The sequence below is a fragment of the Pyrus communis genome, chromosome 13, assembly GCF_963583255.1.
Source record: "Pyrus communis chromosome 13, drPyrComm1.1, whole genome shotgun sequence".
NCBI lineage: Eukaryota > Viridiplantae > Streptophyta > Magnoliopsida > Rosales > Rosaceae > Pyrus > Pyrus communis.
Window position 1 is genome coordinate 10,241,692 of NC_084815.1, and position 23,126 is coordinate 10,264,817.

Sequence of the window (23,126 nt, forward strand, 5' to 3'; positions counted from 1 at the left end):
CAAGTTAACGGTGATGCACTAATTAACCTTGAAATCTTCCTAACGTTATTGAATTGGATGATGCATGCGACAATTCAAAACATTCCCCACAAGTCCTCAACATGAATGCATAGAAGAGGTACAAGCAAGAATCATTACGCTCTATGAAAATTATAAGTGTTGACGAGGCATTCGTTACTATGGAATACGCATGAAACTTATGCCAAGAATTCGTTTAACGCGATTGTTTATAAGCAACCTCCACTACTTGTGAATATAAGTTCGTAACTATTAGGTGAAACTCACTTATATTCTAGCGTCATATTCATGCATGAAAATTAAGCGTGCACTCTCAATAAACATACATAAATAAGTTATCAATCAAACGGTTAAACAAATTGAATCACAACTTATGAAACGCAATTAGAAGTAATCAAATCAAAATGCAAGCATAAACATATATTCGAATCACCCCCTAACCAAGGGGGGTTTAGTTCCTCATGGTACAAAACAAAGAGAATCAAAGAAACGCCTAAACATTCCAACAACTCAAACTTGAATTGTATGAACGTTTAGGCCCTCTTATCATCCATTCCTCATTCGTACAAAACAAAGAGCATTGAAATTAAACATTGAAATCAAAGAAACACCTAAACATTCCAACAACTCAAACTTGAATTGTATGAACGTTTAGGCACTCTTCTCTTCCTCTTCGTTGTGGCACAAGGTCTAAGGTGAGTTTGATGGTGTGAATGGTTTGGGGAGTGGTGGAGATATGGAAGAGGAGTGGTGGAAATGGAAGGATGGTGTTTGGATTGTAAGGGAGAGCACGGCACAAGGGAGTTTGATGGTCTACATTTCTGCAATGGATGAGTTTATGGAAGAGTGTTTGGAATGGATGAATTTCTGGCACAAAGGCCTTATTTCTGTGGTGAATGGATGTATGTGTTGAATAAAGGGGGAATGCAAAGGAAAAGCTAGAAATGCATGTGGAGTGGCTGCAAGGTGAATGAATAATGAAATGGGAAAGCATGTGCAAGGTTTTGGTGTGAATGATTGAATGTGCATGTGACTGCAATGGAGGAGGAATCCTTCAATTTCGTCCATCCTCTTGGCTCCAAGCATATGATATCCATTCCAATCTCTAATTTGCTCCAAAAGGCTCCAAAAGGCATCCTTTTGCATACTTTGCCCTTAGAACCTGAAAACACACAAAAGAAGCATAAAGGACTAAAATAACTAAAGAAACATAACGTAAATGCACGAGAACAAGCCATTTAAGTCGCATGAATATGCTCCTATCAATGTGCCTAACTCTTAAACGAGGCACGGGAAAAAGAAAAAAAAAATTGTGAGAAAAAGAAGAAGAAAAGAAAGAAAAAGAGTGAAAATAAGTGAGAATGGACTCACAAGTGTGATTGTTGAAGAAAGGGCCCAAAAAGTTTGAATATGGCCCTAAGTTTTGTGTGACTTTCCCTTGGGTGTTCAAAGTTGACTTCTGCGTTCGAAAGGGAATTCTAAGTGCCTAATTCAATACTTTGCTCACTATTGCTTAAAGAACGTTTGTTTTCCCTATCCTTTCATTGTTAGCCAATTCCCCAAGCCCCGTTACAACCTTTGACTTCTATCTTGATCGTTATGTGTTCAATAATGTGGAGTTTGGAATTGATATGAGCTTATGGAATCACTGGTTCTCGTTCTAAGTAGTAGCATTCAATTCATGAGATCATATTCATGTCATTGTCGTAAATCCAGAAAATGCTTTCTTTGATATAACATATGTGAGTGTTAGAATTCATATTTACATCAATCTTCTCACATATAACTTAGTGTAGGGAGTGTAGTCAGAAAATCTGTGTGAAAAACGAGTGCATATCTTGTAAGGATTTGAGCAAATTCTCTAAGGCATGTTACTACATTCAAAACATGGTTTTAAATGCTTAATTGTGAAATAATATGTGGTGACTATGATTAAGAATGTACTTAAGTGTGAAGATGACTAAAATCTATGGGACTAATGATTTTTAACTTGTCATGTGCATTGGAAATCCTTGAGACGATTGTTGGAAGGTTTAGGTTGTGTTTTTCTTGTTCAGTGTCGTTTTGTTTTTTATTTCTTTTGTTTTGTTTTGCTCGAGGACTAGCAAAAGATAAGTGTGGGGGTATTTGATAGGAGCATATTCATGCGACTTAAATGGCTTGTTCTCGTGCATTTACGTTATGTTTCTTTAGTTATTTTAGTACTTTAAGCTATTTTCGTGTGTTTGTAGGTCCAAAGGGCTAAAGGAGCAAAAAGATGCATTTTGGAGATTTTTGGAGCACTTTTGGGCTAAGGATGGATAGCTTATGCTTGGAGCCAAAGTGTTGGACGAAATTGAAGACCTAATTGGAGCCAAAGTGTTGGAACCTTGTTCTCTTTAGTTTTAGGACATTTAAACCTTTCCTAATCCCAATCATGCCATGCATAACACACATCCATTCTAACACATTGTCATTGCACATGCATTTCCTTCATTAATTAACCCACATGCTCCCATTACTTATCATAACCACATATCATATCACTTATCACTTATCACTTATCATCATCACTTTATCATATCACTTATCACTTATCACTTATCATAACCACTTATCACATCATAACCACATATCATATCACTTATCACTTATCACTTATCATCATCACTTTAGCTTTAATTCACATGCACATTCACTCACCACAAACATTTCACATGCATACCTATTCCACAAATCAGCCACACATTCACACCTTTCTCCCTAAAACCGTGCACATGCTATTGATGCGAGATTTATACGCACACAAATTAAACCCTCTTTTCGTCAAATTGTAGTATATGTATAAGTAGGGATCGTTCTGGACCGGGGATTAGGAGGGATTGTTAACCACTTGGATTTGACTTAAAAACGTAAAATAACAATATGAAACATTATACTAGACTCAAAGAAAGCAAAGCTAAACTTGAAAACACTAAGACAAACCAAAAGACTCAAAACAACACAAACACACTCAAATCTGCCTAAAAACCACTTTCTGGGCAGATTTGAGCACAAACACAAATTTGGACGAAATTAAGTAATAACTTGACTCAAGAACGTAAAAACACAATATAAAACACTAAACTAACTCAAAGAATGTAAAACTAAACACTTAAAACATTAAAACAAACCAAAAGACTCAAACATCACCCAAAACTGCCTTAAAATCACTTTCTGGGCAGTTTTGAGCACTTTGGTGAATCTGGACGAAATTGGGAAATAAAATGAATCAAAACACTTAAAAGCACAAACTAAATTGATTTCTAACTAAATTGGACATTAAAGTAAAAGGGGGATTTAGATTTATACGAAAATTGAAATAACAAAACAAGTTAATAAACTAAACAGAATGTAAATATGGATTGGTGATAGAATAGAATGAATGGATGATAGAATGGCTAAGGGGTTCATCTCCATACGTGTTATACTTGCATAATAAAATGATTTCCAATTGCATTTCAATAAACCATGATACTCAACACCCCAAGTTAACCGTGATGCACTAATTAACCTTCAAATCTTCCTAACGTTATTGAATTGGATGATGCATGCGACAATTCAAAACATTCCCCACAAGTCCTCAACATGAATGCATAGAAGAGGTACAAGCAAGAATCATTACGCTCTATGAAAATTATAAGTGTTGACGAGGCATTCGTTACTATGGATTGCATGAAACTTATGCCAAGAATTCATTTAACGCGATTGTTTATAAGCAACCTCCATTACTTGTGAATATAAGTTCATAACGATTAGGTGAAACTCACTTATATTCTAGCGTCATATTCATGCATGAAAATTAAGTGTGCACTCTCAATGAACATACATAAATAAGTTATCAATCAAACAGTTAAACGAATTGAATCCACAACTTATGAAACGCAATTAGAAGTATTCAAATCAAAATGCAAGCATAAACATATATTTCAAATTACCCCCTAGCCAAGGGGGGTTTAGTTCCTTATGATACAAAACAAAGAGAATCAAAGAAACACCTAAACATTCCAACAACTCAAACTTGAATTGTATGAACGTTTAGGCACTCTTCTCTTCCATGCCTCATTCGTACAAAACAAAGAGTATTGAAATTAAACATAGAAATCAAAGAAACACCTAAACATTCCAACAACTCAAACTTGAATTGTATGAACGTTTAGGCACTCTTATCTTCCTCTTTGTTGTAGCACAAGGTCTAAGGATAGTTTGATGGTGTGAATGGTTTGGGTAGTGGTGGAGGAATGGAAGGATGGTGTTTGGATTTGTAGGGAAGACTCACGGCACAAAGGTGGTTTGATGTCTACATTTCTGCAATGGATGAGTTTATGGAAGAGTGTTTGGAATGGATGAATTTCTGGCACAAAGGCCTTATTTCTGTGGTGAATGGATCTCCCCCTTTGTGGCTGCAATGAAGGGTTATTTATAGGTGAAATGGGGGGAACATGACAGCTAGGAGGGTGGTGGAAATCTGGAATGGTGATGGGAGATGCATGTGGCTGATTTATGCATGTGATTAAAGGGTGGAAATGCATGTGCTTTGAATAAGTGGCTGCATGTGCAAGGGAACAATCTGAAAATGCATGTGAAAGCATGTGTTGGCTGCAATGATGAAATGGATGGGAGTGCATGTGGCTTAATTAATTAAAGGGAGTGCATGTGCAATGTTTTAAAGGATGGAATGCATGTGAATATGATGGAAATCTGATGGGAACTCATGGCAAGGATGATTTCTGGTGGTGAATGGGTGTATGTTTGAATGATTAAAGGGACATGTGGGTTGGAAATGATGAAGGAAATGCATGTGAGTGACAACTAGATATGTTGATGAATGCATGTGGAATGTTTGTGGTGAGTGAATGTGGTGGTGAATGTGGCTGATTTGATTTATGGAAGATGCATGTGGATTAAAGGTGAGTGAATGATTATGGAATGCAATCTGAAATGGGAGATGGAATGGGATGTTTTGCATGTGAATTAAAGAGTAAATGCATGTGAATTAAAGAGTGAATGCATGTGCAATGACAGCTAGGTTGAATATGCATGTGGAATGGCTGATTTATTTGAAGATGCATGTGCAATGAAGTGGAATGACAGCTAGGTTATGATGATGAATGCATGTGGCTGATTTAATTGAATAGGAAAGCATGTGGATTTAATGGTTTAAAGGGTGAATGCATGTGGATGCATGTGTTGATGAATGGGATTAGGAAAGGTTTAAATGTCCTAAAACTAAAGGGAACAAGGTTCCAACACTTTGGTCTTCAATTAGGTCTTCAATTTCGTCCAACACTTTGGCTCCTGATGCGTGAATTATACGCGCATAAATTAAACCCTCTTTTCGTCAAATTGTAGTATATGTATAAGTAGGGATCGTTCTGGACCGGGGATTAGGAGGGATTGTTAACCACTTGGATTTGACTCAAAAACGTAAAATAACAATATGAAACACTATACTAGACTCAAAGAATTCAAAACTAAACTTTAAACACTAAGACAAACCAAAAGACTCAAAACAACACAAACACACTCAAATCTGCCTAAAAACCACTTTCTGGGCAGATTTGAGCACAAACACAAATTTGGACGAAATTAAGTAATAACTTGACTCAAGAACGTAAAAACACAATATAAAACACTAAACTAACTTAAAGAATGTAAAACTAAACACTTAAAACATTAAAACAAACCAAAAGACTCAAACATCACCCCAAAACACTCAAAACTGCCTTAAAATCACTTTCTGGGCAGTTTTGAGCACTTTGGTGAATCTGGACGAAATTGGGAAATAAAATGAATCAAAACACTTAAAAGCACAAACTAAATTGATTTCTAACTAAATTGGACATTAAAGTAAAGGGGGATTTAGATTTATACGAAAATTGAAATAACAAAACAAGTTAATAAACTAAACAGATTGTAAAACGAATTTGATGGAATGGAATGAATGGATGATAGAATGGCTAAGGGGTTCATCTCCATACATGTTATACTTGCATAATAAAATGATTTCCAATTGCATTTCAATAAACTATGATACTCAACACCCCAAGTTAACCGTGATGCACTAATTAACCTTCAAATCTTCCTAACGTTATTGAATTGGATGATGCATGCGACAATTCGAAACATTCCCCACAAGTCCTCAACATGAATGCATAGAAGAGGTACAAGCAAGAATCATTACGCTCTATGAAAATTATAAGTGTTGACGAGGCATTCGTTACTATGGATTGCATGAAACTTATGCCAAGAATTCATTTAACGCGATTGTTTATAAGCAACCTCCACTACTTGTGAATATAAGTTCATAACGATTAGGTGAAACTCACTTATATTCTAGCGTCATATTCATGCATGAAAATTAAGTGTGCACTCTCAATGAACATACATAAATAAGTTATCAATCAAACAGTTAAACGAATTGAATCCACAACTTATGAAACGCAATTAGAAGTATTCAAATCAAAATGCAAGCATAAACATATATTCGAATCACCCCCTAACCAAGGGGGGTTTAGTTCCTCATGGTACAAAACAAAGAGAATCAAAGAAACGCCTAAACATTCCAACAACTCAAACTTGAATTGTATGAACGTTTAGGCCCTCTTATCATCCATTCCTCATTCGTACAAAACAAAGAGCATTGAAATTAAACATTGAAATCAAAGAAACACCTAAACATTCCAACAACTCAAACTTGAATTGTATGAACGTTTAGGCACTCTTCTCTTCCTCTTCGTTGTGGCACAAGGTCTAAGGTGAGTTTGATGTTGTGAATGGTTTGGGGAGTGGTGGAGATATGGAAGAGGAGTGGTGGAAATGGAAGGATGGTGTTTGGATTCTAAGGGAGAGCACGGCACAAGGGAGTTTGATGGTCTACATTTCTGCAATGGATGAGTGTTTATGAATGGAATGGATGGACTTGTGAAGGGCACGGCCCCAAGGGACCAATTTCTGGTGTGAAATGAATTGTGAATGAATGAGAATGAATGAATGAGTATTTATAGGTGAAATGGGGGAAACATGACAGCTAGGTTGCATGTGCTAATGCTTGTGTGTGCATGTGAAATCTGCCAAGATGCATGTGAAAGTGTATGAAATGCAATCTGAAATGGGATAGCATGTGGGTGAATGTGTGGCTGCAATGATGAAGTGAATGCATTTGTTGAATGATTAAAGTGCATGTGCAATGTTTTAAAGGATGGAATGATGGAGGAACAAGTGCATGTGAATGCATGGTGATAGCATGTGCACGGTTTTGGTTGGAATGATGGCAGATTGTGAAAACATGTGAATGCATGTGTTTGATGAATGATAAGTGGTGAATGATATGATAAGTGATAAGTGGTGAATGATAAGTGATGAATGATAAGTGGTGAATGATAAGTGATGAATGATAAGTGGTGAATGATAAGTGATATGATATGTGATTATGATAAGTAATGGGAGCATGTGAGGGAATGAATAATGAATGCATGTGTATGGTTTTGGGAGAAAGGTGGAGATGCACGGCATAAGGGAATTGGAAAGGTTTAAATGTCCTAAAACTAAAGGGAACAAAGTTCCAACACTTTGGTCTTCAATTTCGTCCAACATTTTGGCGCCAAGCATAAGCTATCCATCCTTAGCCCAAAAGTGCTCCAAAAGTCTCCAAAATGCATCTTTTTGCTCCTTTAGCCCTTTGGACCTACAAACACACGAAAATAGCTTAAAGGACTAAAATAACTAAAGAAACATAACGTAAATGCACGAGAACAAGCCATTTAAGTCGCATGAATATGCTCCTATCAAATACCCCCACACTTATCTTTTGCTAGTCCTCGAGCAAAACAAAACAACAAAAGAACACGAAACTAGACAAAACGAACAAAACACAACCTACACCTTCCAACAATCGTCTCACGGATTTCCAATGCTCATGACAAGTTAAAAATCATTATTCCCACAGATTTTAGCCATCTTTACACTTAAGTACATTCTTAATCATAGTCACCACATACTAGTTCACATTTAAGCATTTAAAACCATTTCGAATGTAGTAACATGCCTTAGAGAATTTCCTCAATTCCTTACTAAAATGCACTCTATTTTCACATAGATTTTCTGACTACACACCCTACACTAGTTATATGTGAGAGATTGATGTAAACATGAAATACTAGTATCTCACATATGTTATAACAAAGAAAGCATTTTCTGGATTTACGATAATGACATGAATATGATCTCATGAATGGAATGCTACTACTTAGAATGAGAACCAGTGATTCCATAAGCTCATATCAATTCCAAACTCCACATATTGAACACATAACGATCAAGATAGAAGCATAAGGGTTGAAACGGGGCTAAAGGTGTTTGGCTAACAAAGAAAGGATAGGGAAAACAAACGTTCTTTAAGCAATAGTGAGCAAAGTATTGAATTAGGCACTTAGAATTCCCTTTAGAAGGCAGAAGTCAACTTTGACCACCCAAGGGGAAGTCACACAAAACTTAGGGCCATATTCAAACTTTTTGGGCCCTTTCTTCAACAATCACACTTGTGAGTCCATTCTCACTTATTTTCACTCTTTTTCTTTCTTTTCTTCTTCTTTTTCTCACATTTTTTTTTCTTTTTCCCGTGCCTCCTTTAAGACTTAGGCACATACATACACACAAAAATCCCTTCCCCCACACTTATTTTCTGCAACATATTAATCAAAAGGAATTCATTTAAGTCATGCTCACTATACTTCAAGAACAAGGGTATAGGAAAGTCCTACTCTAGGCTAGGTAAGGGGTGATGTGGTTAGCAAAGAAAATAGGCTAAACGAGGCTCAACGAGGTTAAAACTAATATATACGAAATATGGGAAGTAAGGCTATTTGGCTATGGTGGCAACAACACAACTTCATCTTGATATATATTATGCAATTCAATGTCATGCTTTGAATGAAACGGATATAAGTTCTAGCATTTAGTTCTATCATGATACAATTGCATTCTAAGTAGCAACCAAGCAAGGAATAATGAGATCATGCAACAACTTTAGAAAACAAAGAATCACAGAAAATAACTCTCCAAAGAAAGTAATGGCTCGATGATGCGTGATTTATACGCACACAAATTAAACCCTCTTTTCGTCAAATTGTAGTATATGTATAAGTAGGGATCGTTCTGGACCGGGGATTAGGAGGGATTGTTAACCACTTGGATTTGACTCAAAAACGTAAAATAACAATATGAAACACTATACTAGACTCAAGGAATGCAAAACTAAACTTTAAAACACTAAAACAAACCAAAAGACTCAAACATTACCCAAAACACTCAAAACTGCCTTAAAATCACTTTCTGGGCAGTTTTGAGCACTTTGAGTACTTTGGACGAATTTATGTAACAAATTGAATCACAAACGTAAAAACGTAATATAAAACACTAAACTATTCTCAAAGAATGTAAAACTAAACTTTAAAACACTAAAACAAACCAAAAGACTCAAACATTACCCAAAACACTCAAAACAGCCTTAAAATCACTTTCTGGGCAGTTTTGAGCACTTTGGTGAATGTGGACGAATTTTGGGAAATAAATTGAATCACAACACTTTAAAACATAAACTAAACAAAGTCTAAACACTAAAGAACAAGAAAGTAAAGGGGGGGGGGGTTAGGTTTTGACGAATTTAAACTAAAAGAACAGATTGTAAGTAAAAGCAAAATGTAAATGTGAATGTGTGATAGAATTGAATGGAATGAAGGCTAGCTAAGGGGTTCATCTCCATACATGTTATACTTGCATAATAAAATGATTTCCAATTGCATTTCAATAAACTATGATACTCAACACCCCAAGTTAACCGTGATGCACTAATTAACCTTCAAATCTTCCTAACGTTATTGAATTGGATGATGCATGCGACAATTCAAAACATTCCCCACAAGTCCTCAACATGAATGCATAGAAGAGGTACAAGCAAGAATCATTACGCTCTATGAAAATTATAAGTGTTGACAAGGCATTCGTTACTATGATTGCATGAAACTTATGCCAAGAATTTGTTTAACGCGTGATAGGAGCATATTTATGCGACTTAAATGGCTTGTTCTCGTACATTTACGTTATGTTTCTTTAGTTATTTTAGTACTTTAAGCTATTTTCGTGTGTTTGTAGGTCCAAAGGGCTAAAGGAGCAAAAAGATGCATTTTGGAGACTTTTGGAGCACTTTTGGGCTAAGGACGGATAGCTTATGCTTGAAGCCAAAGTGTTGGACGAAATTGAAGACCTAATTGGAGCCAAAGTGTTGGAACCGTGTTCTCTTTAGTTTTAGGACATTTAAACCTTTCCTAATCCCAATCATGCCATGCATAACACACATCCATTCTAACACATTGTCATTGCACATGCATTTCCTTCATTAGTTAACCCACATGCACTTATCACTTATCATCACCACATATCATATCACTTAATCACTTATCACTTATCATCACCACTTAACCACTTATCATATCATAACCACATATCATATCACTTATCACTTATCACTTAACATATCATCCACCTACTTCACCTACAACATCCACCTACTTCACCTACAACATCCACCTACTTCACCTACAACATCCACTTCACCTACAACATCCACCTACTTCACCTACAACATCCACCTACTTCACCTACAACATCCACTTCACCTACAACATCCACCTACTTCACCTACAAATGACATAGCCATATGTTCCCTCCACTACTCCTATAAATACCCTTGCATTCATTCATTCATGGACATCTCATTTCATACACAACACACCATTTTTCCATTTCCCTATTAATCCAAACACCACTCCCCAAACCATTCACACCATCAAACTATCCTTAGACCTTGTGCTACAACAACGAGGAAGAGAAGAGTGCCTAAACGTTCATACAATTCAAGTTTGAGTTGTTGGAATGTTTAGGTGTTTCTTTGATTTCAATGTTTAAATTCAATTCTCTTTGTTTGTACGTATGAGGAATGGAAGAGAAGAGTGCCTAAACGTTCATACAATTCAAGTTTGAGTTGTTGGAATGTTTAGGTATTTCTTTGATTTCAAAGTTATAATAAACTAAACCCCCTTTAGCTAGGGGGTGATTCGAAATATATGTTTATGCTTGCATTTTGATTTGATTACTTCTAATTGCATTTCATAAGTTGTTGATTCAATTTGTTTAACCGTTTGATTGATAACTTATTTATGTATGTTTATTAAGAATGCGCGCTTAATTTTCATGCATGAATATGACGCTAGAATATAAGTGATTTTCACCTAATCGTTATGAACTTATATTCACAAGTAGTGGAGGTTGCTTATAAACAATCGCGTTAAATGAATTCTTGGCACGAGTTTCATGCTCATCATAGTAACGAATGCCTCGTCAACACTTATAGTTTTCATAATGCTTAATGATCTTTGATTGTATCTTTATTGTGCTGTTCACGTAAAGGACTTTTGGAGAATGTTGTGAATTGCGTTGCGCTAACCCATCCAATTCATTAACTTAAGGAAAACTTGACGGTTAATTTAAGCGGACCAAATTAACCCGGGGTGATGAGTTTCATAATTTATTGAAATGTAATTGGAAATCTTTTTATTATGCAAGTGTAACATATGTGGAGATGACCCCCTTGGCTATTCCATCATCCATTCTATTTCATCAATTTCTTATTTACATTCTGTTTTAATTTGTTCATTTAATTCAATTTTCGTAAAACCTAAACCCCCCTTACATTCTGTTTTAATTTGTTCATTTAATTTAATTTCGTATAAACTTAAATCCCCCTTTACTTTAATGTCAATTTAGTTAGAAATCATTTTAGTTTGTGTTTTTAAAAGCATTTTGAGTTTTTGGTTTGTTTTAGAGTTTTAAAGTTTAGTTTTACATTCTTTGAGTCTAATTTAGTGTTTTATATTGCATTTTTACGTTTTTGAGTCAAATCCAAGTGATTAACAATCCCTCCTAATCCCCGGTCCAGAACGATCCCTACTTATACTTATACTACAATTGTCAAAAAGAGGGTTTAATTTGTGTGCGTATAAATCTCGCATCAACGCGATTGTTTATAAGCAACCTCCACTACTTGTGAATATAAGTTCGTAACTATTAGGTGAAACTCACTTATATTCTAGCGTCATATTCATGCATGAAAATTAAGCGCGCATTCTCAATAAACATAAATAAATAAGTTATCAATCAAACGGTTAAACAAATTGAATCCACAACTTATGAAACGCAATTAGAAGTAATCAAATCAAAATGCAAGCATAAACATATATTTCGAATTCCCCCCTAGCCAAGGGGGGTTTAGTTGAATTTAAACATTGGAATCAAAGAAACACCTAAACATTCCAACAACTCAAACTTGAATTGTATGAACGTTTAGGCACTCTTCTCTTCCTCTTCGTTGTAGCACAAGGTCTAAGGATAGTTTGATGGTGTGAATGGTTTGGGGAGTGGTTGGAGTGGCTGCAATGGAGGAGAAAAGTGTTTTGGTGGCTGCAATGAGGGTGTGGAGAGGTTTTGACGAATTTCTGGAATATGGAAGAGTGTATGAATGAAATGTGTATGCAATGGATGCTTATTTATAGGTGAAATGGGGGGAACATGACAGCTAGGAGGGAATGTGGCTGCATGTTTGAATGATTAAAGGATGCATGTGGGTTGGAATTGCATGTGCAATGAATATGTGGCTGCATGTGCAAGGGGACAATCTGAAAATGCATGTGAAAGCATGTGTTGGCTGCAATGATGAAATGGATGGGAGTGCATGTGGCTTAATTAATTAAAGGGAGTGCATGTGCAATGTTTTAAAGGATGGAATGCATGTGAATATGATGGAAATCTGATGGGAGATGGAATGGGATGTTTTGCATGTGAATTAAAGAGTAAATGCATGTGAATTAAAGAGTGAATGCATGTGCAATGACAGCTAGGTTGAATATGCATGTGGAATGGCTGATTTATTTGAAGATGCATGTGCAATGAAGTGGAATGACAGCTAGGTTATGATGATGAATGCATGTGGCTGATTTAATTGAATAGGAAAGCATGTGGATTTAATGGTTTAAAGGGTGAATGCATGTGGATGCATGTGTTGATGAATGGGATTAGGAAAGGTTTAAATGTCCTAAAACTAAAGGGAACAAGGTTCCAACACTTTGGTCTTCAATTAGGTCTTCAATTTCGTCCAACACTTTGGCTCCAAGCATAAGCTATCCATCCTTAGTCCAAAAGTGCTCCAAAGGTCTCCAAAATGCATCTTTTTGCTCCTTTAGCCCTTTGGACCTACAAACACACGAAAATAGCTTAAAGTACTAAAATAACTAAAGAAACATAACGTAAATGCACGAGAACAAGCCATTTAAGTCGCATGAATATGCTCCTATCACTCGAGTCTCACAGGGATGTAGCGTTTGTTTGAGTTCCTTCCTTCAAGCATGTTACAAAAACGAATTTTTCTTTTATGATTGCATGTGAAGTCATACATTATAACCATATCCAAGCATATACCAAGAGTAAATCAAACTTTTTTCTATGTTTATAACTCTTTTTAACCGTCATGCAATTACAAACCAAATCCTTATCATTGTGTTGGAAGGTACCCTAAGACACAAACACACAAAAACGACTCAAAACACTCTTTTTAGGCTTTTTAAAACATGTTTTTCAAATTTTTATGTGATTTTCGGAGTTATAAAAACAAAACATACTAAAACACTCTAAAACAACTTAAAAACACCTTAAAACAGCAAGGAACAACATTTGAAGTTATGGGTGATAAAATCCCACGAATTTGCATTAAATATACTTAGTTACCCCCCCACACTTAAATCAAACATTGTCCTCAATGTTTTAAGCATAAGTAAGCACACAAAAAGCAATTTAAACATACTAAACATGGCAGAATGTAATAAACAAAGAGAAGAGTTTAGGGACGCAAATCTGGTTATGGAGTGTAAATTCCCTCTTCTCTTTGGTAATTGCATTGAGGCTTTGATCATAGTGACTCCACAGGCTTACTCTTGAACTGGTTTCCGCCCATCATTGATTTTCCTTTGTGCTACTGTTGAACTGGGCAGCAGGATTCTTTTGGTCTTCCCCGAAGGTCTGAGCTTACCCCTTTGGTCTGTTTCTTTGTTCAATCTTTCCAATTCGTATTGAAAAGGGTTGGAGGATAACTCAGCCTATGTTTGTCTCCACATGCTTCAATGTATCATTTTCACTTGCCTTACTCGCTCCCTTTTGCAGAAGTGGTCCTTTCTCCGGAAGTGTATCAACCGTTGAAGATGACTACTCGAGAGCAACGCTAGGTAAGCAATCAGGAATAGATTCCAGGCAGTTGGCTCCAGATCGGAAGATTGACTCCAAGTGCCGGCTGATTGCTTCTTTTACTTTGCCATGCGAGTAAGAACAAGGACAAAGAAAAAGACAGGGAAAGAGCATGATATGAGATACTTTTGCTTTTGACCTTTATGATATGAGATACCTTTGCTTTTGAAGAAGCGGTGAATGAATCAGCACATGTATTTGTTGTGCTGTTTCCTCCTGGGTCATATGTACTCCAGGCATCTGGTATCATCTTTGGGGAAGAAGAAAGAATTGAGTCTTTCGAAAGGCTTTGCTGGGAGTGCGCCCTCAGAGGTGAGGGAGAGTTGGGCATTTTTCTTCAGGTTTTCCTTGCCATAAAAGACGAAGGTCGACATATATAGAGATAATATCAAGTGGTGGTATTGTTCTTTTACCCTTGTCGACAAACGTTTTGATCCCGCAAATCCGGCTTTTTGAAATAGTGGCGCCTCTTCGATTTCTGAGCAGGCGCCCCTTTTCTTTCTGAACGACACGTAGTAGTGCGGATGCGGCTCCTTTTGACAAAGCTGCACGCGTTTTCTGAAAAGCAGCGAAAGTGTCGCCGAACTTTGCGCTTGTCGGCTAAAGATGTGTAGTTGCGGTGATGGCCTCCACGTGTTGTCTGAAAAGAAGAAATCTTTTGACAAAGTTGAACGCGTCTTCTGAAAAGCCGAGAAAGCGTTGCCTAAATTACGCCGGAAATTCCGGCTTTTTGAATCGGTGGACGCCTCGCTTTGGCTTTTTTATTGAGCTATCGATCACCACAACAAACACACACTGAAGATTTCCCATTCTTGAAAATCGACTCCGGCCCTTTGAAATTTAACTCCTTCCCTTCTCTTTGAACACTTTTGAAAAATGGCAAACTCATCGAACCTTAGCTTGGAATTGAGCCTTAGCAGTGATACGGGCGCGCCGCGTCAAGGTAACGTATGGCGCCCTTCTTTTTTATCTTCTAACGGTCTTCTTACAGGTGAAGACTCCGTGATGCAGGACTCCACAACAGCTACAATAGTAGCTAAGAACCTCCTCACTCCAAAAGATAGTAGGCTGCGGTCAGGACGGTCCGATGAGTTGGCCGTTCAAGAGTCCCTCGCACTTAGTGTTCAGTGTGCGAGTTCTGTGTCCAACATGGGCCAACGCCTGCTTGCTCGGTCCCGTCAGGTGGAATCATTGATGGCAGAGGTGGAAAGATTTAAGCAAGAGATCCAGCAGCTTAAGTACGAGAATAGAAGTTTGCATGTGCTTGCAAATAACTATTCGTCGGGGATGAAGAGGAAGCTTGATGAGCTGCACGAATCTGAGGGTCGAATCCAAAGTGACCGTCAAAGGCTTGCGGCTTATCTCCAGAGGCGCCTTTTTCCTGGGTCATCCAGCGCTTGGCCAAGTATTAAGGCCTGGAATGCTCTACCTCCGATGCCTCCCGCTCCGATGGCTTCCGCTCCGATGCCTCCCGCTTCTATGCCTTCTGCTTCTATGCCTTCCGCTTCTGCGCCTCGTAGTGGGGCTTCACGTAAACAACCTTTGTGAAGCTCCACCTTTCTCCATGTTTAGTATCTTTTTTTTTTTTTTTTTTTTTTAAATTTTTTTTTTTTAATGAACATGCTTTGTTTTATTCAGTGCATTGGGTTGCCTCCCAAGTAGCGCTTTCTTTTACGTCTTGCAGCCGGACGAAGGACCCAATCACTCCAGGATATGTTCACGAATCGGATGAGAACTCCGAGTCATGAACTAGTACCTAAAACAAGAAACAAAACAAGATTAAGAATCTAGAATAAAAACAAACGAAAATAAAACAATCCAAGGGATTAGCAAATTTTCTAATCCCCGGCAACGGCGCCAAAAATTGATGCGTGAATTATACGCGCATAAATTAAACCCTCTTTTCGTCAAATTGTAGTATATGTATAAGTAGGGATCGTTCTGGACCGGGGATTAGGAGAGATTGTTAACCACTTGGATTTGACTCAAAAACGTAAAATAACAATATGAAACACTATACTAGACTCAAAGAATTCAAAACTAAACTTTAAACACTAAGACAAACCAAAAGACTCAAAACAACACAAACACACTCAAATCTGCCTAAAAACCACTTTCTGGGCAGATTTGAGCACAAACACAAATTTGGACGAAATTAAGTAATAACTTGACTCAAGAACGTAAAAACACAATATAAAACACTAAACTAACTTAAAGAATGTAAAACTAAACACTTAAAACATTAAAACAAACCAAAAGACTCAAACATCACCCCAAAACACTCAAAACTGCCTTAAAATCACTTTCTGGGCAGTTTTGAGCACTTTGGTGAATCTGGACGAAATTGGGAAATAAAATGAATCAAAACACTTAAAAGCACAAACTAAATTGATTTCTAACTAAATTGGACATTAAAGTAAAGGGGGATTTAGATTTATACGAAAATTGAAATAACAAAACAAGTTAATAAACTAAACAGATTGTAAAACGAATTTGATGGAATGGAATGAATGGATGATAGAATGGCTAAGGGGTTCATGTCCATACATGTTATACTTGCATAATAAAATGATTTCCAATTGCATTTCAATAAACTATGATACTCAACACCCCAAGTTAACCGTGATGCACTAATTAACCTTCAAATCTTCCTAACGTTATTGAATTGGATGATGCATGCGACAATTCGAAACATTCCCCACAAGTCCTCAACATGAATGCATAGAAGAGGTACAAGCAAGAATCATTACGCTCTATGAAAATTATAAGTGTTGACGAGGCATTCGTTACTATGGATTGCATGAAACTTATGCCAAGAATTCATTTAACGCGATTGTTTATAAGCAACCTCCACTACTTGTGAATATAAGTTCATAACGATTAGGTGAAACTCACTTATATTCTAGCGTCATATTCATGCATGAAAATTAAGTGTGCACTCTCAATGAACATACATAAATAAGTTATCAATCAAACAGTTAAACGAATTGAATCCACAACTTATGAAACGCAATTAGAAGTATTCAAATCAAAATGCAAGCATAAACATATATTCGAATCACCCCCTAACCAAGGGGGGTTTAGTTCCTCATGGTACAAAACAAAGAGAATCAAAGAAACGCCTAAACATTCCAACAACTCAAACTTGAATTGTATGAACGTTTAGGCCCTCTTATCATCCATTCCTCATTCGTACAAAACAAAGAGCATTGAAATTAAACATTGAAATCAAAGAAACACCTAAACATTCCAACAACTCAAACTTGAATTGTATGAACGTTTAGGCACTCTTCTCTTCCTCTTCGTTGTGGCACAAGGTCTAAGGTGAGTTTGATGTTGTGAATGGTTTGGGGAGTGGTGGAGATATGGAAGAGGAGTGGTGGAAATGGAAGGATGGTGTTTGGATTCTAAGGGAGAGCACGGCACAAGGGAGTTTGATGGTCTACATTTCTGCAATGGATGAGTGTTTATGAATGGAATGGATGGACTTGTGAAGGGCACGGCCCCAAGGGACCAATTTCTGGTGTGAAATGAATTGTGAATGAATGAAAATGAATGAATGAGTATTTATAGGTGAAATGGGGGGAACATGACAGCTAGGTTGCATGTGCTAATGCTTGTGTGTGCATGTGAAATCTGCCAAGATGCATGTGAAAGTGTATGAAATGCAATCTGAAATGGGATAACATGTGGGTGAATGTGTGGCTGCAATGATGAAGTGAATGCATGTGTTGAATGATTAAAGTGCATGTGCAATGTTTTAAAGGATGGAATGATGGAGGAACAAGTGCATGTGAATGCATGGTGATAGCATGTGCACGGTTTTGGTTGGAATGATGGCAGATTGTGAAAACATGTGAATGCATGTGTTTGATGAATGATAAGTGGTGAATGATATGATAAGTGATAAGTGGTGAATGATAAGTGATGAATGATAAGTGGTGAATGATAAGTGATATGATATGTGATTATGATAAGTAATGGGAGCATGTGAGGGAATGAATAATGAATGCATGTGTATGGTTTTGGGAGAAAGGTGGAGATGCATGATAGGAGCATATTCATGCGACTTAAATGGCTTGTTCTCGTGCATTTACGTTATGTTTCTTTAGTTATTTTAGTACTTTAAGCTATTTTCGTGTGTTTATAGGTCCAAAGGGCTAAAGGAGCAAAAAGATGCATTTTGGAGACTTTTGGAGCACTTTTGGGCTAAGGATGGATAGCTTATGATTGGAGCCAAAGTGTTGGACGAAATTGAAGACCTAATTGAAGACCAAAGTGTTGGAACCTTGTTCTCTTTAGTTTTAGGACATTTAAAACCTTTCCTAATCCCAATCATGCCATGCATAACACACATCCATTCTAACACATTGTCATTGCACATGCATTTCCTTCATTAGTTAATTCACATGCTCCATACTTATCATCACCACTCATTACTTATCACATATCATCACCACTTATCACTTATCATAACCACATATCATATCACTTATCACATATCATCATCACTTATCACTTATCACTTATCATCATCACTTATCACTTATCACTCCACATGCACCCATAATCATTCACTCATCTTTAATCCACATGCATCTTCCATAAACAATCAGCCACATCCACATGCACTTATTCCACTTCATCATTACACCACATTCTCTCTTTAATCCACATGCATTCATCATCATTCACTCTAGTTTTAATTCCCACATGCATTTCCATCCACATGCAACCATAATCATTCATAAATCAGCCACATGCATTCATCATCATAACCTAGCTGTCATTCCACTTCATTGCACATGCATCTTCAAATAAATCAGATTTCCATCATATTCACATGCATTCCATCCTTTAAAACATTGCACATGCACTCCCTTTAATTAATTAAGCCACATGCACTCCCATCCATTTCATCATTGCAGCCAACACATGCTTTCACATGCACACACAAGCATTAGCACATGCAACCTAGCTGTCATGTTCCCCCCATTTCACCTATAAATACTCATTCATTCATTCTCATTCATTCACACATCCATTCACCACAGAAATAAGGCCTTTGTGCCAGAAATTCATCCATTCCAAACACTCTTCCATAAATCCTTCCACATTTCAGAATGTAGACATCAAAAATCCCTTGTGCCGTGCTCTCCCTTACAATCCAAACACCATCCTTCCATTTCCACCACTCCTCTTCCATATCTCCACCACTCCCCAAACCATTCACACCATCAAACTCACCTTAGACCTTGTGCCACAACGAAGAGGAAGAGAAGAGTGCCTAAACGTTCATACAATTCAAGTTTGAGTTGTTGGAATGTTTAGGTGTTTCTTTGATTTCAATGTTTAATTTAAATGCTCTTTGTGTTGTACGAATGAGGAATGGATGATAAGAGGGCCTAAACGTTCATACAATTCAAGTTTGAGTTGTTGGAATGTTTAGGCGTTTCTTTGATTCTCTTTGTTTTGTACCATGAGGAACTAAACTCCCCCTTGGTTAGGGGGTGATTCGAATATATGTTTATGCTTGCATTTTGATTTGAATACTTCTAATTGCGTTTCATAAGTTGTGGATTCAATTTGTTTAACCGTTTGATTGATAACTTATTTATGTATGTTTATTGAGAATGCGCGCTTAATTTTCATGCATGAATATGACGCTAGAATATAAGTAAGTTTCACCTAATCGTTATGAACTTATATTCACAAGTAGTGGAGGTTGCTTATAAACAATCGCGTTAAATGAATTCTTGGCATAAGTTTCATGCAATCCATAGTAACGAATGCCTCGTCAACACTTATAATTTTCATAGAGCGTAATGATTCTTGCTTGTACCTCTTCTATGCATTCATGTTGAGGACTTGTGGGGAATGTTTTGAATTGTTGTATGCGCTAACCCATCCAATTCAATAACGTTAGGAAGATTTGAAGGTTAATTAGTGCATCACGGTTAACTTGGGGTGTTGAGTATCGTAGTTTATTGAAATGCAATTGGAAATCATTTTATTATGCAAGTATAACATGTATGGAGATGAACCCCTTAGCCATTCTATCATCCATTCATTCCATTCCATCAAATTCGTTTTACAATCTGTTTAGTTTATTAACTTGTTTTGTTATTTCAATTTTCGTATAAATCTAAATCCCCCTTTACTTTAATGTCCAATTTAGTTAGAAATCAATTTAGTTTGTGCTTTTAAGTGTTTTGATTCATTTTATTTCCCAATTTCGTCCAGATTCACCAAAGTGCTCAAAACTGCCCAGAAAGTGATTTTAAGGCAGTTTTGAGTGTTTTGGGTGATGTTTGAGTCTTTTGGTTTGTTTTAATGTTTTAAGTGTTTAGTTTTACATTCTTTGAGTTAGTTTAGTGTTTTATATTGTGTTTTTACGTTCTTGAGTCAAGTTATTACTTAATTTCGTCCAAATTTGTGTTTGTGCTCAAATCTGCCCAGAAAGTGGTTTTTAGGCAGATTTGAGTGTGTTTGTGTTGTTTTGAGTCTTTTGGTTTGTCTGAGTGTTTTAAAGTTTAGCTTTGCATTCTTTGAGTCTAGTATAGTGTTTCATATTGTTATTTTACGTTTTTGAGTCAAATCCAAGTGGTTAACAATCCCTCCTAATCCCCGGTCTAGAACGATCCCTACTTATACTTATACTACAATTGTCAAAAAGGGGGTTTAATTTGTGTGCGTATAAATCTCGCATCAATGCACGGCATAAGGGAATTGGAAAGGTTTAAATGTCCTAAAACTAAAGGGAACAAAGTTCCAACACTTTGGTCTTCAATTTCGTCCAACATTTTGGCGCCAAGCATAAGCTATCCATCCTTAGCCCTAAAGTGCTCCAAAAGTCTCCAAAATGCATCTTTTTGCTCCTTTAGCCCTTTGGACCTACAAACACACGAAAATAGCTTAAAGGACTAAAATAACTAAAGAAACATAACGTAAATGCACGAGAACAAGCCATTTAAGTCGCATGAATATGCTCCTATCAGCTCCAAGCATAAGCTATCCATCCTTAGCCCAAAAGTGCTCCAAAAGTCTCCAAAATGCATCTTTTTGCTCCTTTAGCCCTTTGGACCTACAAACACACGAAAATAGCTTAAAGTACTAAAATAACTGAAGAAACATAACGTAAATGCACGAGAACAAGCCATTTAAGTCGCATGAATATGCTCCTATCAGCTATCACCATGCATCCACATGCACTTGTTCCCCTTTCATCATTCCCTTTATTCTTTCATCATTCCATCCACTCATTCATCAAACCACTGATAGGAGCATATTCATGCGACTTAAATGGCTTGTTCTCGTGCATTTACGTTATGTTTCTTTAGTTATTTTAGTCCTTTAAGCTATTTTCGTGTGTTTGTAGGTCCAAAGGGCTAAAGGAGCAAAAAGATGCATTTTGGAGACTTTTGGAGCACTTTTGGGCTAAGGATGGATAGCTTATGCTTGGCGCCAAAATGTTGGACGAAATTGAAGACCAAAGTGTTGGAACTTTGTTCCCTTTAGTTTTAGGACATTTAAACCTTTCCAATTCCCTTATGCCGTGCATCTCCACCTTTCTCCCAAAACCATACACATGCATTCATTATTCATTCTCTCACATGCTCCCATTACTTATCATAATCACATATCATATCACTTATCATTCACCACTTATCATTCATCACTTATCATTCACCACTTATCACTTATCTTATCATTCACCACTTATCACTTATCATATCATTCACCACTTATCATTCATCAAACACATGCATTCACATGTTTTCACAATCTGCCATCATTCCAACCAAAACAGTGCACATGCTATCACCATGCATTCACATGCACTTGTTCCTCCATCATTCCATCCTTTAAAACATTGCACATGCACTTTAATCATTCAACACATGCATTCATTTCATCATTTCAGCCACTTCATCATTCCATCAGATTTCACAACCTAAGTCACATGTACATTCATCCACCTTTCTCCCAAAAAGCTTTGCACATGCATTCACTCACCACAAACAAGTCACATGCATTCATCAACATATCTAGCTGTCATTCACATGCATTCCATCTTTTAATTTAATCACATGCACATTCACCTTGCATTTGCAGAAAATCCACTTCATAACACATGCATCTTGGCAGATTTCACATGCACTCATGCACATTCACCTTAATCATTCACATAGCGTTAATCCACATGCATTTCCACCTAGATTTCCACCTCACAACCACCAGAAATCAACCAAAACCGTGCATTCCCTTTCATTTCTGTCAAAGCACATGCATTTCCACCCTTTAATCACATGCACAAACAGCCACATGCATCTCCCATCACCATTTCAGATTTCCACCAAGTTCCTAGCTGTCATGTTCCCCCCATTTCACCTATAAATACTCATTCATTCATACTCATTCATAGACAATTTCAGTCACAAACTCTTCCATTTCAGAATGTAGACATCAAACACCCTTGCTGTGCTCTCCCTTACAATCCAAACACCATCCTTCCATTTTCACCACTACCCAAACCATTCACACCATCAAACTATCCTTAGACCTTGTGCTACAACGAAGAGGAAGATAAGAGTGCCTAAACGTTCATACAATTCAAGTTTGAGTTGTTGGAATGTTTAGGTGTTTCTTTGATTTCTATGTTTAATTTCAATACTCTTTGTTTTGTACGTATGAGGAATGGAAGAGAAGAGTGCCTAAACGTTCATACAATTCAAGTTTGA